The 12976-nt window shown below is 54.5% G+C and overlaps 1 protein-coding gene and 1 long non-coding RNA gene across 2 annotated transcripts in view; both read right to left on the minus strand.

Moving 5' to 3' along the window:
- The window catches only part of LOC144889486 (uncharacterized), a 497490-nt gene extending 494323 nt beyond the window's left edge, over nucleotides 1-3167 (minus strand). The window contains exon 1 of the long non-coding RNA XR_013621798.1: nucleotides 3066-3167. This is a non-coding gene — a long non-coding RNA (uncharacterized LOC144889486). The remainder of the gene's footprint in view (nucleotides 1-3065) is intronic.
- LOC137412827 (uncharacterized) overlaps nucleotides 1-12976 on the minus strand; it is a 232703-nt gene that overhangs the window by 170738 nt on the left and 48989 nt on the right. The window lies entirely within an intron of this gene.

Below are 12976 nucleotides of genomic sequence, written 5' to 3' on the forward strand. Positions count from 1 at the left end.
TATTCAATGGGGAAAAGACAAAGGCGACACGGATGTGAAGAAGAGGAAGACAGAAGTAGGGAATACGAATATAATTTATTTGCTATTTACAACCAAAAGTAACCAAGGAGAAGGAAGGATAATAAAATAATTTACAGAAGAAATCAAGGAGACACAGTGAAAATTGCTAGCTTATCTAAACAGGCTTAATTAATACCCTGGACAGAACAAACAAAAGATGGACTCACACGAATGGGGAATTTGCAGGCAGGAATGGAAGGAGGTGGGTGGCTGGAGGGGGAGGAAGGCACGGAGCTGGCTGGAGCTTGATCCCGCACGGGACGTCGGGCTGGACCTCGACGGCCGCCGATGCCACCGATCCTGTCGTGTGCGCGGGGTAACGGGTCGGAGCTGCCTGGTGGAGCCAACGCTGCTGGTGGGGGGTCTGGCGTGACGGGTTCTCTCTCCCTCTCTCACAAACTCGCAGGACCCTCTTTTGGCTTGTCTGTGATCTGATCTCCTCCCTCCTCTTCTCTCTGGGGGCGTCTTCCTCGGGTTATATAAGCCCCACCCTTGACCCTTTTGCGAACCTCCCCCAAACGTTCTCTCTCCGCCCTCTAAAGCCAACCCCTCGTTCTGGGTTGGTCGGCAAGGGCTGGTTCACTCCTCCCCTCTATGACGAGGTGGAGACACACCCTTCTTCCCCGACTTTACCTCGTGGCCAATGGTGGTTTTGGGGCGATTCGAGCTAGCCCCAGCCAAAGGGCAGCAATGGCGAATGAAGAAAACCGCCCAAATGCAGTTGGCAATTGCAGCAAACCTGGCACTTTGAAGATGCCATGTCGGAGGGATCTACTTTATTTAATGCAGTGCAATGGAGTGTCAAATTAATGGAAGACAAATCCTTAGCCTAATACACAGAATAAGGAAATAACTGTCAACAAGGGGGGAAATCTATGATTGGCTAACGTGAGTGCTTATGAACTAATTACGGGACGCACTTTGACCTTTATACATAACTGGAGCAAGGAGGGTGATATTTTTACAACAATTTACACAACAACAAAAAAAAAACACCATTCTCATATCCACAACAATATATATATATATATATATACATATATATATATATATATATTGTTACGGATCTCAGTGGTCGGCGCTCCCCTTATCAAGGGGGGGTTAATCCCCTTGTCTTTTTAGCTGGCCGTCCCGAGTCCTGGGGGTTATAACGTCCTTCCCGGTGCGGCGTTAGATAGGGTTTGTTAGGCCTAGGGGTTCACTACTACCCTAAGTACCAACGCCGGCTGGAAACGAGGAAATATCTCCCACTCGAACCACGGATATGTTGGAAAATGCCGAGGGGTTAGCAATCCGCGATCCGAGCTGTTAACAATGAGACTAAACCCGATTCTGAGCGGTTCCTAATCGTGCCACAGGTACTCAATTGAGAAAAGACGAAAGCGAAGGGATTAAGACGAAACCAGAAAGAACAGGTGAATTTATTACAAACAAAAAGAGGAAAGGAAAGAATGTACAAGAAAGGAAGAAGAAGAAGCAGGACACAGGGCAGTCAATCTATACCCCAGACAAACATACACTCACACCGGGATTGTAGCTGGTAGGTGGTCAGGAAGAGGGTCCGGTGATGGGGTCCAGGCTCCAGGTGAGGCTCCAGTCCAGGCTCCGGTTCAGCGGGCGAAAACCCGGCAGGCAGCTCCGCGTATCTTGGAAACGCGACCGGACCTTACATATAGCGGGGGGGAGGCTAATGTCCCATACGTGTGCGCTCCTGGACAAGTCCGTTAATAAGCATGTCTCCAACCAACTCGTATAAGCGCGTCTCCAACCCGAGTCCTTTTTACCGCCAACATTCCACTCGAGTGCCGCCGTATCTCTCTCTTCAAGCAACCAGCGCTCCCAACAAGTAGTCCCTTTTCAATGCACTCTCCCGACCATGTCCGTTTTCACAGCACGCATTTCCCATCGAGTCCTGTGCAAGGGCTCTGCGTTCATGCTTATATAACTCGCCACGTGATCACTACGCGGGCCTCAAGGCTACGCCTGTCGGTGATGTTACATCAGCCCTGGTTGGCTGGTGAGGGCTTACCGGCCACGCCTTTGATGGCTGGTCGACAGGCCACACCTTCTTCTTGACGTTCCGCCCCCTTTTTCCTTGGGCCTGACCGCATGGTTTATGGCGGCGCTTGAGCGAACGCTAAGGCACCGACTGTGGGGGCGCATAATGGCGTCGCTTGGAGAGGGAGGTCGCAAAATGGACGGAATGGGCCTAATCTTATTTGATTGACGCAACGCAGATTCAAATATTGGAAACACGGCCTTTATCTAAAACACATAATAATGAAATAACTAAAGTTCTATGGTGGCCTACGTGTTGCTTGTGGACTAACTAGGGGTGCAACCTTTAACCTTTTAATAATGGGATATTTACAAGAGTTTAAATACAAGTGTGGGTTCTAAAACCGCAACACTATATATGTATATTTTAGCTGAGGATAATGACTGTACCTGAGTTGCTGTGTTGTCATGATTTACACCAATCATAATACAAACAATTGTTTTGCACAAATTTATTTGTAATGTTTGTGATATTACATTTTTATAAGCAATTTAGGTTGAAGATTTAGGTTGAAAATATATATAAAATTAAAAAAGAACCCCTCAGCACATACATACGGGAGGGGTATTTGCAGACTGGAAGTTTGGGACGATTACACCTCACAACCACGTAATTCATAACACCTCACCCCCACGTAATTTAAAACACCTCACCACCAAGTAATTCAAAACACCTCATCACCAACTAATTCAAAACACCTTACCATCATGTAATCCAAAACACCTCACCCCTATGTAATTCAAAACACCTCACCACCACGTAATTTAAAACACCTCACCAACACATAATTCAAAACACCTTACCACCATGTAATTCAAAACACCTCACCACCACGTAATTTAAAACACCTCACCACCAAGTAATTCAAAACACCTCATCACCAACTAATTCAAAACACCTCACCACACATAATTTAAAACACCTCACCACCCAGTAATAAAAACACCTCACCACCACGAAATTGAAAACACCTCACAGCCATAAAACACATAATAAAAACACCTCACAGCCACGAAATTAAAAACACCTCACAGCCACGAAATTAAAATCACCTCACCACCACCTCATTTAAAGACACCTCACCACCACGTAATTCAAAACACCTCATCACCAACTAATTCAAAACACCTCACCACCACATAATTAAAAACTCCTCACCACCACGTAATTATAAATACCTGACCACCACGTAATTTAAACACCTCACCACCATGTGATTTAAAAACACCTCACCACCACATAATTCAAAATACCTCACCACCACGTGATTCAAAACACTTCACCACCACGTAATTCAAAACACCTCACCACCATGTGATTTAAAAACACCTCACCACCATGTGATTTAAAAACACCTCACCACCATGTGATTTCAAAACACCTCACCACCACATAATTCAAAATACCTCACCACCACGTGATTCAAAACCACCACCACGTTATTAAAAACACTTCACAACCACAGAAACAAAAGTTTGAGGGAGTCGTTAAGTGACAACACAGACACTGCCCAGATGTGTAGATATATAGATAAATGACTGTACCATTTAATGATAAGATAATGATAAGTTGCTGTTTTGTCATGGTTTAAACCAATCGTAATTCAAACAATTATTTTCCACAAATGTATTTGTAATATACGTGATATCACATTTTATAAACAATTGAAGCTGAAAAAAAAAATTTCCACAAAAATTTCCAAAAAAATAAAAATAAAATTGGAATAAAAAAAAAAAACCCTTAGGACATACCCACGGGAGAGATATGTGCATACCAGAGGTTTGGTACGATTTCACAAAAGTTTGAGGGAGTAGTTCAGTGACAACACAAGACAAGACAAGACGAGACAGACGCTGCACAGATATATATATATATAGATAAGATATATATATACATACATACATATAGGCAAAAAGATGCCTCCTGGCACACCTCCTCCACCTAAATTTCACCCCTCTTGTGATGATATATTTCAATTGCGGATCATGTGAAGTCCAGTTTGCAGAGGTTACCTGCACACAACTATAAATTCCCTTCACCAATTAAGCATCCCCACCTCTTGTCCCACATTTCTGCTTCCCCATTTGCCTCTTCCACACAAGCTTTCCCCTCAAACCAGCCCCACTCAACTTTACTCTGGCACAGTCTCCCCATGCTTCGTCCTCAGACTGCCCCTCAACCCCAGCTTCCCCCTCACAGTTTATCCGCAGCCCTGCCCTTTCTCAGATTCCCACTTGTCCTGTCATCACATTCCCCCACCTCCTGTCCACATTTCTGCACACTGACAAGAGCACCTCCTCCCCTGTCCCTAACGGTATCTATCTATCTATCTATCTATCTGAGGCATCGACAAAGGAGCAGCGACTGATGCTCCCTGTCCTGCCATCTGTTCCAATATGATGATCCGTCAACACAGACTTCGATCTTGAGCCAATGTTTGTTCCTCCACCAGTGGCGTATTTGTCTGGCCCTGCAATCTGCCTTGATACAGAACATCCACCTTTTTGGTGGCTTTCCTCTTCCTTGTATGAACATTTTTGGAAGTCTGTTCTGGGGCATCCTTTGATTGTGCCCAAATAATGTCAGCCTTCTTTGTGTTATATTCTCTGTTACCCTAATGGTATGAACCCCCAAACGTTGAGGCCTCCACTCCAACTTGACAGATCTCTCAATCTCAATCCAGACTGTTGCTGATAAACCAGACATTATCTGCATAACAGAATCCTTCCTCCCACAGGATATTCCTGATCCTCTTTCTCTCCCTGGCTATTGTCTCCTCGGGTTTGAGTCTTAAACTCAGTTCCATTGGCGGAGCTGCAGTTTACATCAAGAACTCCATTTCTCAGTATCGATGTTCTACTCTTACACTTCCAAACCACCAGGAGTACCTTTTGGCTGTGGCATCCCCCCTGCTCCCACCTCTTGTTTGTCTGTGTGCTTTCCTGTCCTCCTAACAGTGAGGAATCCATTTACATCACTCTCAGCCAACAGAAACCACCTTTGAACCACCTATCCCAGCTCTCCCTTCCTTGTATGCAGGGCCAGATTAACCCTTAGTGGGCCTGGCGCCAAACAAATTTGTGGGCCCCCATTTGGGAAACCATTGCATAAGACAGAAGATCGACACAGAAGTATTCTTTAACACAGCACACAGCTATATGTATGTTTTACTTACAATATTTAAAAGTTTAGGTTGCAGATGGAAGTGGCTGCCACTAGGATACCAGCAATGGTAGCCCTAGGGCAGAAGGACATGTACACAAGTGACAAGTGTGCATAAAATAAATAACAAAATTAAAAATATAAATACACAAACCAGCTATAAACTGTCATCCCGGTGTTTCACAGCAGGGTGATTCATCAAGGTGTGTGTCGTCGCACAAATGGACGTTAAACGGGCATCCTGTTTGCCAGCATTTGTTGGTGGATTTTAAAGATTCCATAGTGTCTTTACCACCAGCACCATTACCAATTTTTTGTAATTCCTGCCCTAGTGAGTCGAAAGTCTGAGGCCAAGGTTCGTGAAGACACAGGCCAAGCTTCCCCTGGCTGACCCCAAAAATTTGGGATAATTTTGGCCGTTAAAGAAGAAGAAGATCACGATGTGTACACTTAAATATATACATATTGTTATGTCGGGGGGATAGAAGAATATCTAGAGCCAGGTAGATCTGCATAGGTAGGTATCCGACTGTCGTGATAGGGAATCTACCTGTAATAAGTTCTATGTTTAGCCGGATGTCGGAGTAAGTCGTATCCGTGTCCCCGCCACGAGGATTTATGCTAATTAGTACAGGGATTATGGATAAAATTCCTTTGTTTGTTGTTCCCTCTGTCGCCAATCCAGTGTCCCTTATGGCAACGCATTCTCATATAGACACTTAGATAGGTCCCTTAGTGCACACATTAAATAAATCCCCTCCCTTACAAAAAGACACACCAGAAAGACAAGCAGGAAGCGCCGGCATGGGCATCAAACATCGTGCAAGGCAGGCTATCGCCACGCCCAGGACTGTTGATCGTCAATAGGAGGGACAGAGAACTGCCCCGTGATTGGGGGGAAAAGAAGAACTTGTAGCGGTTACCGCTGGATGCACACAATCGCCTTGCACCGGCCAGAACACGGCCAGACGCGCCTCTCCCGGGCATGCCCGGACTCACTGTTCCCGGGCACGCCCGAACCTCCCGGGCACGCCCGGTCTCGTCTTTCCTGGGCATGCCCGCTCTCGCCTTTCCAGGGCTCGCCCAGAGCGTCCGGGCATGCCCGCTATCGCCTTTTCAGGGCTCGCCCAGAGCGTCCGGGCATGCCCGCTATCGCCTTTCCAGGGCTCGCCCAGAGTGTCCGGGCATGCCCGCTATCGCCTTTCCAGGGCTCGTCCAGAGCGCCCGGGCACGCCCAGCCTCGACTTGCCAGGCCGCAGCCAAACACGCCCGGGCAGGTCCAGACTCGCCTTTCCAAGGCTCGCCCTTGACACCCGGGCATGCCCGGTATAGCTTTTGCCGGGCAAACTTCCCGACATAAATGTGTATATATATTGCTGCCCGATAAACGGGCTTGGGAGAATACCTGAGCTGTTTTGTTTCAATAAAGCAACTCGGACGAATTCCGTCTTTGGTCGCGTCAATTCTTTCGACTCGCGTTGGAGCGCAGTTCCTTCATTGGTGACCTACCGACATGGATACGGCAGTGACGCTTAAACTGCCTACCTTCTGGGAGGCTCACGCGGCAGTTTGGTTCGCTCAGGCGGACTCTCAGTTCGCCCTGCGAGGCATCACCGCGTACGACACCCGCTTCCACCATGTTGTGGCGGCGCTCGGTTCCGCCACCGCGACCCGCGCCTTGAGCCTCCTCGAGCACCCGCCGGCTGCTGACAAATACGATGCGCTGAAGACACTCCTCCTCGACGCTTTCGCCCTCTCACCGGCAGCACGCGCACGGCGCCTGCTCGCTCTGCCCGAGCTCGGCGACACGCGCCCGTCCGAGCGCATGGACTATATGCTCTCGTTGCTCGGTGAGCACTCTCCGGATTTTCTGTTCCGCGAGCTGTTCCTTCGCCAGCTGCCTCACCCGGTACGCCTCGCCCTGGCTGGCACGTTGATCACGGATTCCCGCGCCTTCGCCAGGGAAGCCGATAAGATCTCCTCGGCGGGCCAGCACATCGGCGCGGTTACCTGGAGCCCGCCGCCGTCCGAGGCGACGCCCACGACACCCGAGCGCCCTGCGCGGTTGGAGGCCGAACTGCCGGTGCAACTGGCGGCCGCCATGCCGCACCGCCCGCTTCCGACACGACGGCCGGGGCCTCCACCTGACCGGGCGTGGTGTTATTACCACGCCAGGTTCGGACACGAGGCTCGGACGTGCCGGCCCCCGTGCACTTTCGGCAGGTCGGGAAACGGCCGGGCCGGCGCTCATTCCCAGCCATGAGCGCCGGCCACTCGGGCAACTTGCTGTTTATTCGGGACAAAGCGTCTGGGCGGCGTTTCCTGTGTGACACCGGCGCCCAACTGAGCGTCATACCCGCCTCCGAGCAGGACAGGCGGGACGCCGTTTGCGGCCCCTCTTTGGTCGCTGCTAATGGCTCGGCCATACGCACTTTCGGCCCACGCGTCGTCACCCTCTGCTTCGGCAGCCAGCGTTTTCAATGGACTTTTGTGACCGCCTGCGTCCCCATGGCTTTGCTGGGCGCCGACTTCCTCTGCGCGCACGGGCTGCTGGTCGACGTCAAACGTCGTCGCCTTGTCAACGCTGAGACCTTCAGCTCCCTGGCGTGCACGATGAGCAGCTCCGCGCCGACCGAACTGGCGTGCGCCCTCCAGGCAGCGAACGAGTTCGCTCGCCTGCTCGCGGAATTCCCGGCCCTCACGCGGCCGACGTTTTCGGCCGTCGCGGTGCGGCACGGGATCGAGCACCACATACCCACTACGGGCCCGCCGGTCTACGCCAGGGCCCGCCGCCTCGACCCGGCCAAGCTCGCCGTGGCGAAGGCCGAGTTCGACGCGTTGGAGCACCTCGGCATCGTGCGGCGCTCCGATAGCGCGTGGGCCTCGCCACTGCACATCGTGCCAAAGCCGGGGGGTGGATGGCGCCCGTGTGGCGACTACCGCCGTCTCAACGACGCTACCACCCCCGACAGGTACCCGATCCCGCATATTCAGGACTTTTCCGCCCGTTTGGTGGGACGGGTCATCTTTTCGAAAATTGACCTGATACGGGGCTACCACCAGGTACCTGTCCGGGCGGCCGACGTCCCGAAGACGGCCGTCATCACGCCGTTCGGCCTGTTCGAATTTTTGCGGATGCCGTTTGGCCTCAAGAACGCGGCCCAGGCGTTCCAGCGCTTGATGGACGGCATGCTGCGCAACCTGCCGTTTATTTTCGTCTATCTGGACGATATCCTCGTCGCCAGCACGTCCCGCGCCGAGCACCTCCTCCACCTCCGAACACTGTTCGGTCGCCTCAGCGAGCACGGCTTAATTGTCAACCCGGTCAAATGCCACTTCGGCGCGATGACCGTTGACTTTTTGGGCCACCGCATCACCAAGACCGGGGCCCTGCCGCTGCCGACCAAGGTCGAGGCCATCACCACGTTCCCGCGTCCCCGTTCCATCAAGGCCCTCCAAGAGTTCCTCGGCATGGTGAATTTTTATCACCGATTCGTGCCCCGCGCTGCTCAGCTCATGCGGCCCCTTTACGAGGCCCTCCGGGGCAAGCCGGCCAAGCATGACATTGTTTGGTCCGCGGCCATGGACGCGGCCTTCGCCAGCGCCAAACGGGCCCTCGCCGACGCAACGCTGCTGGCTCACCCGGTGCTCAACGCGCCCATCGCCCTCACTATGGACGCCTCCAACTACGCGGTGGGCGCCGTCCATGAGCAATGGGTGGACGGGGTTTGGCAGCCACTCGCTTTTTTCAGCCGGCAACTCCGGCCGAACGAGTTAAACTACAGCACGTTCGACCGCGAGCTGCTCGGGCTATTCCTGGCCGTTCGCCATTTCCGACACCTCCTGGAGGGCCGCCCGTTCACGGCTTTCGTCGACCACAAGCCGTTGGTCTACGCAATGGCTAAGGTCACGGAGCCGTGGTCGGCCCGCCAGCAGCGCCACCTCTCCGCCGTGTCGGAGTTCACCACGGACATCCGGCACGTCGCCGGCAAAGACAACGCCGTGGCCGACTGTCCTTCTCGGGCCAGCGCGAACGCGGTCCACCTCGGCGTGGACTTCGCGCTCATGGCGGCCGACCAGACCACCGACGCCTCGGTGCAGGCACTCCGTGCGGCGGACACGGGCCTCCGCCTGGCCGACATTCCCTTCGCGGGCACCGTCCTGCTCTGCGACGTCTCCCAGGGCCAGCCTCGCCCCATCGTGCCCGTTTCCTGGCAGCGCCGCATCTTCGCCTCCATCCACGGCCTTTCTCACCCGGGCCGGAAAGCTTCTCAGAAGCTGGTGTCGGCGCGTTTCGTCTGGCACGGCCTTCGATGAAACATCCGCGACTGGGCCAACGCCTGCACGGCCTGCCAGCGGGTCAAGGTCCACCGCCACACCCAGGCCCCGCTGGCACCTTTCGCCGTGCCTGAACGGCGTTTCGACCACGTCCACGTGGACCTGGTGGGTCCCCTGCCCCCCTCGCGGGGGTTCACCCACCTGCTCACCATGGTGGACAGGACCACCAGGTGGCCGGAGGCCGTGCCCCTCGCCTCCACCACCACCGCCGACGTGGCGCAGGCGTTCATCGCCACCTGGGTCGCGCGCTTCGGCGCACCAGCGGACATCTCGTCCGACCGCGGCCCACAGTTCACGTCTGAGCTTTGGGGCGCGGTCGCCCGTTCGTTGGGGGTCACGCTGCACCGCACCACGGCCTACCACCCCCAAGCCAACGGGTTGTGCGAGCGGTTTCACCGCTCCATGAAGGCCGCACTCATGGCCGGCCTTCAGGTCGACGGTTGGGCCGACCGGCTGCCGTGGGTCCTTTTGGGCCTTCGCACGGCCCCCAAGGAAGACCTCCAGGCGTCCGCCGCCGAGCTCGTCTACGGCCAGCCGCTCCGCGTCCCGGGCGAATTCGTGCCGACGCTACCAGTCCCTGGTCCGCCGCTCGCCAGCGCTCGGACCTCCAGGAGGCCGCCCGACGATTTGCCCCCGTGCCGACGTCCTGCCACGGTGGCCCCCAGTCCTACGTCCCCCCGGCGCTTCGCACAGCGGAGTACGTCTTTGTGCGTCATGACGAGCACCGGGGGCCACTCCGGCCGCCGTACGACGGGCCCTTCCAGGTCCTGCGACGGGGCGACAAGTCTTTCATCGTCGACTTCGGCGGCCGGCCGGACCGGATTTCTGTGGACCGCCTCAAACCGGCGCACATGGACGTCGACCGACCACCACGGTTGGCCCTTCCTCCGCGGCGAGGCCGCCCCCCGTCCACAGTTCCCCCCGCTCGACCACCCACCACCACGTCGGACCCCTCCCCACGACCCTCCAGGGGTCGCTTCGGCCGGGTCATCCGGACCCCCCTTAAATTGACCCTGCCGGTGCAGGTCGATTCTGGAGGGGCGTGTGTAGCGGTTACCGCTGGATGCACACAATCGCCTTGCACCGGCCAGAACACGGCCAGACGCGCCTCTCCCGGGCATGCCCGGACTCACTGTTCCCGGGCACGCCCGAACCTCCCGGGCACGCCCAGTCTCGTCTTTCCCGGGCATGCCCGCTCTCGCCTTTCCAGGGCTCGCCCAGAGCGTCCGGGCATGCCCGCTATCGCCTTTTCAGGGCTCGCCCAGAGCGTCCGGGCATGCCCGCTATCGCCTTTCCAGGGCTCGCCCAGAGCGTCCGGGCATGCCCGCTATCGCCTTTCCAGGGCTCGTCCAGAGCGCCCGGGCACGCCCAGCCTCGACTTGCCAGGCCGCAGCCAAACACGCCCGGGCAGGTCCAGACTCGCCTTTCCAAGGCTCGCCCTTGACACCCGGGCATGCCCGGTATAGCTTTTGCCGGGCAAACTTCCCGACATAAATGTGTATATATATTGCTGCCCGATAAACGGGCTTGGGAGAATACCTGAGCTGTTTTGTTTCAATAAAGCAACTCGGACGAATTCCGTCTTTGGTCGCGTCAATTCTTTCGACTCGCGTTGGAGCGCAGTTCCTTCAGACTTGTGGTTGGCCACGAGGATGGCATGCCATGGAGGGCGGGAAGCACTCAGCCAATGGGAGGACACCAGCGCGGTGAGAAGATTCTGGAAGACGAGCGTCACCGCGCTGGTTGGAGAGAAGAAGAACTGACGTCACAGGGCGAGTAATAAAACTGCTGGCTCGCTGGCATTTTCTCTCTTCCATTTTCCTCTCTGTGCTTTCCTGGGGTTCTTCGTACTCTCTCTCTCTCTCTCTCTCTGGGCGCTGGATCCTTCGTGCTTCATGTTGGAGATCAACCCTTCGTGCTTGTGTTACTCTGCACTTGACTCTTGGCTGGTTTCTTCCCTAGTTTTCCTTCGCGCTCGCTTCCCTGGGGTGTTCTTGGTGCTCAGTGCTTTTGGTGCTCGGAGCTTGGAGCGACGCTCGGTTCTGTGAGCGAACGGGACCTGCGCGACCGACGAGGAGCTTGGAGCGGGGCATGCTGCTGGGCGGGTCGCTCGGGGCCTGGCGGAGTGCGCGAGGAAGGCGGACTGAGGGGGGCCGCGTTGGACAACGGACACACCACAACAGACAGATAAGCACGCACCACATCTCACAGAACACCACACGACGATTTCTTTATTTCATTCATTCCTTTGTCTCGTTTCTGAAGTGAGGTGTGGGGACGTCCCGATTAGGACATTTATTTATCGCGTGTTTTCCTGTCCCGAGATATATAAAATAAACCCTTGTATTATTTTCTTTGCCATTCAAAAATCCTGTGTTCATTTGAGTTCATTCCCTGCAGGATCGAGAGCTGCCGTCGGATCTACAGGTACGCGCTTGCCGCTTCTTCCTCTTCATTCTTCCGCCCGCGCTCTTATAGCCGAATCCGATTTGATCGTCGCCTCGGAGTTAAAGCCCGTTTGGGCATCCGCGAGCCCTGGTATTAACTGAGGGATTCGCGTGACTATATATATTGTTACAGACGTGGCTTGGATGTTATTTACCGAGCGGTTTTATGGTATGACCACGTCTGCACAAGTTACCCGATTGTGCCCGAACGTTGACTAGTCGCGCGATGCTGGCTCAATAAGAAAAAGAAGACACCCGGCTGGATTACAATAACACAATACGACACCAATGTTTCGATTCTCAAGTATATTCGTACGGAAAAGGTTAGATTACAGGGGCTAGAGGTATATTACAGGAAGACAGGCACTTAGACACACTCTTATATTAACCCCGGACAGACGACAGACAAACGGGACAACGGCTGACTCACACGGGGGTTTGATGGCTAGGAAAGGCAGGATCGATGGCTCCAGGTCCTCCTGGGCTCGGGGCAGGGTACAGTACGGTCCGGTCCGGTCCAAAGATGCGGGGAGGTATCGTCGCGCTGGGGGTGGCGGTGGCTTCTCTCTCCAAGCTGAGGCGCATCTGACGTCACATCCGGCGCGGGGCCACGTATATCCGGCGGGGAGTGACACGCCCTCGGCTCGTTAGCTCCGCCCCAGATGGAATCGGCACGTTGCTTCTTATTGGGTGCGTGGGGGGGTTACTGGCTCCGCCCCTGACGAGGAGCTGACAGCCAGCCCCTTCGGGGTAACGCCGTGGAGCGCATGGTCATGGCGGGTAACCGAGCCGGTGTGAGGACGCACACTCCCCGCCCCTCTGTTGTTGTAGTCGTAGTTGTAGTTGTAATTGTTGTTGTAGTTGTTGTTTGGGGAAGAAGATGGGAGGAGGTATGGGAAAGGTCCTAAAC

Source organism: Myxine glutinosa, chromosome 1, assembly GCF_964187855.1.
Source record: "Myxine glutinosa chromosome 1, kmMyxGlut1.1, whole genome shotgun sequence".
Lineage (NCBI taxonomy): Eukaryota > Metazoa > Chordata > Myxini > Myxiniformes > Myxinidae > Myxine > Myxine glutinosa.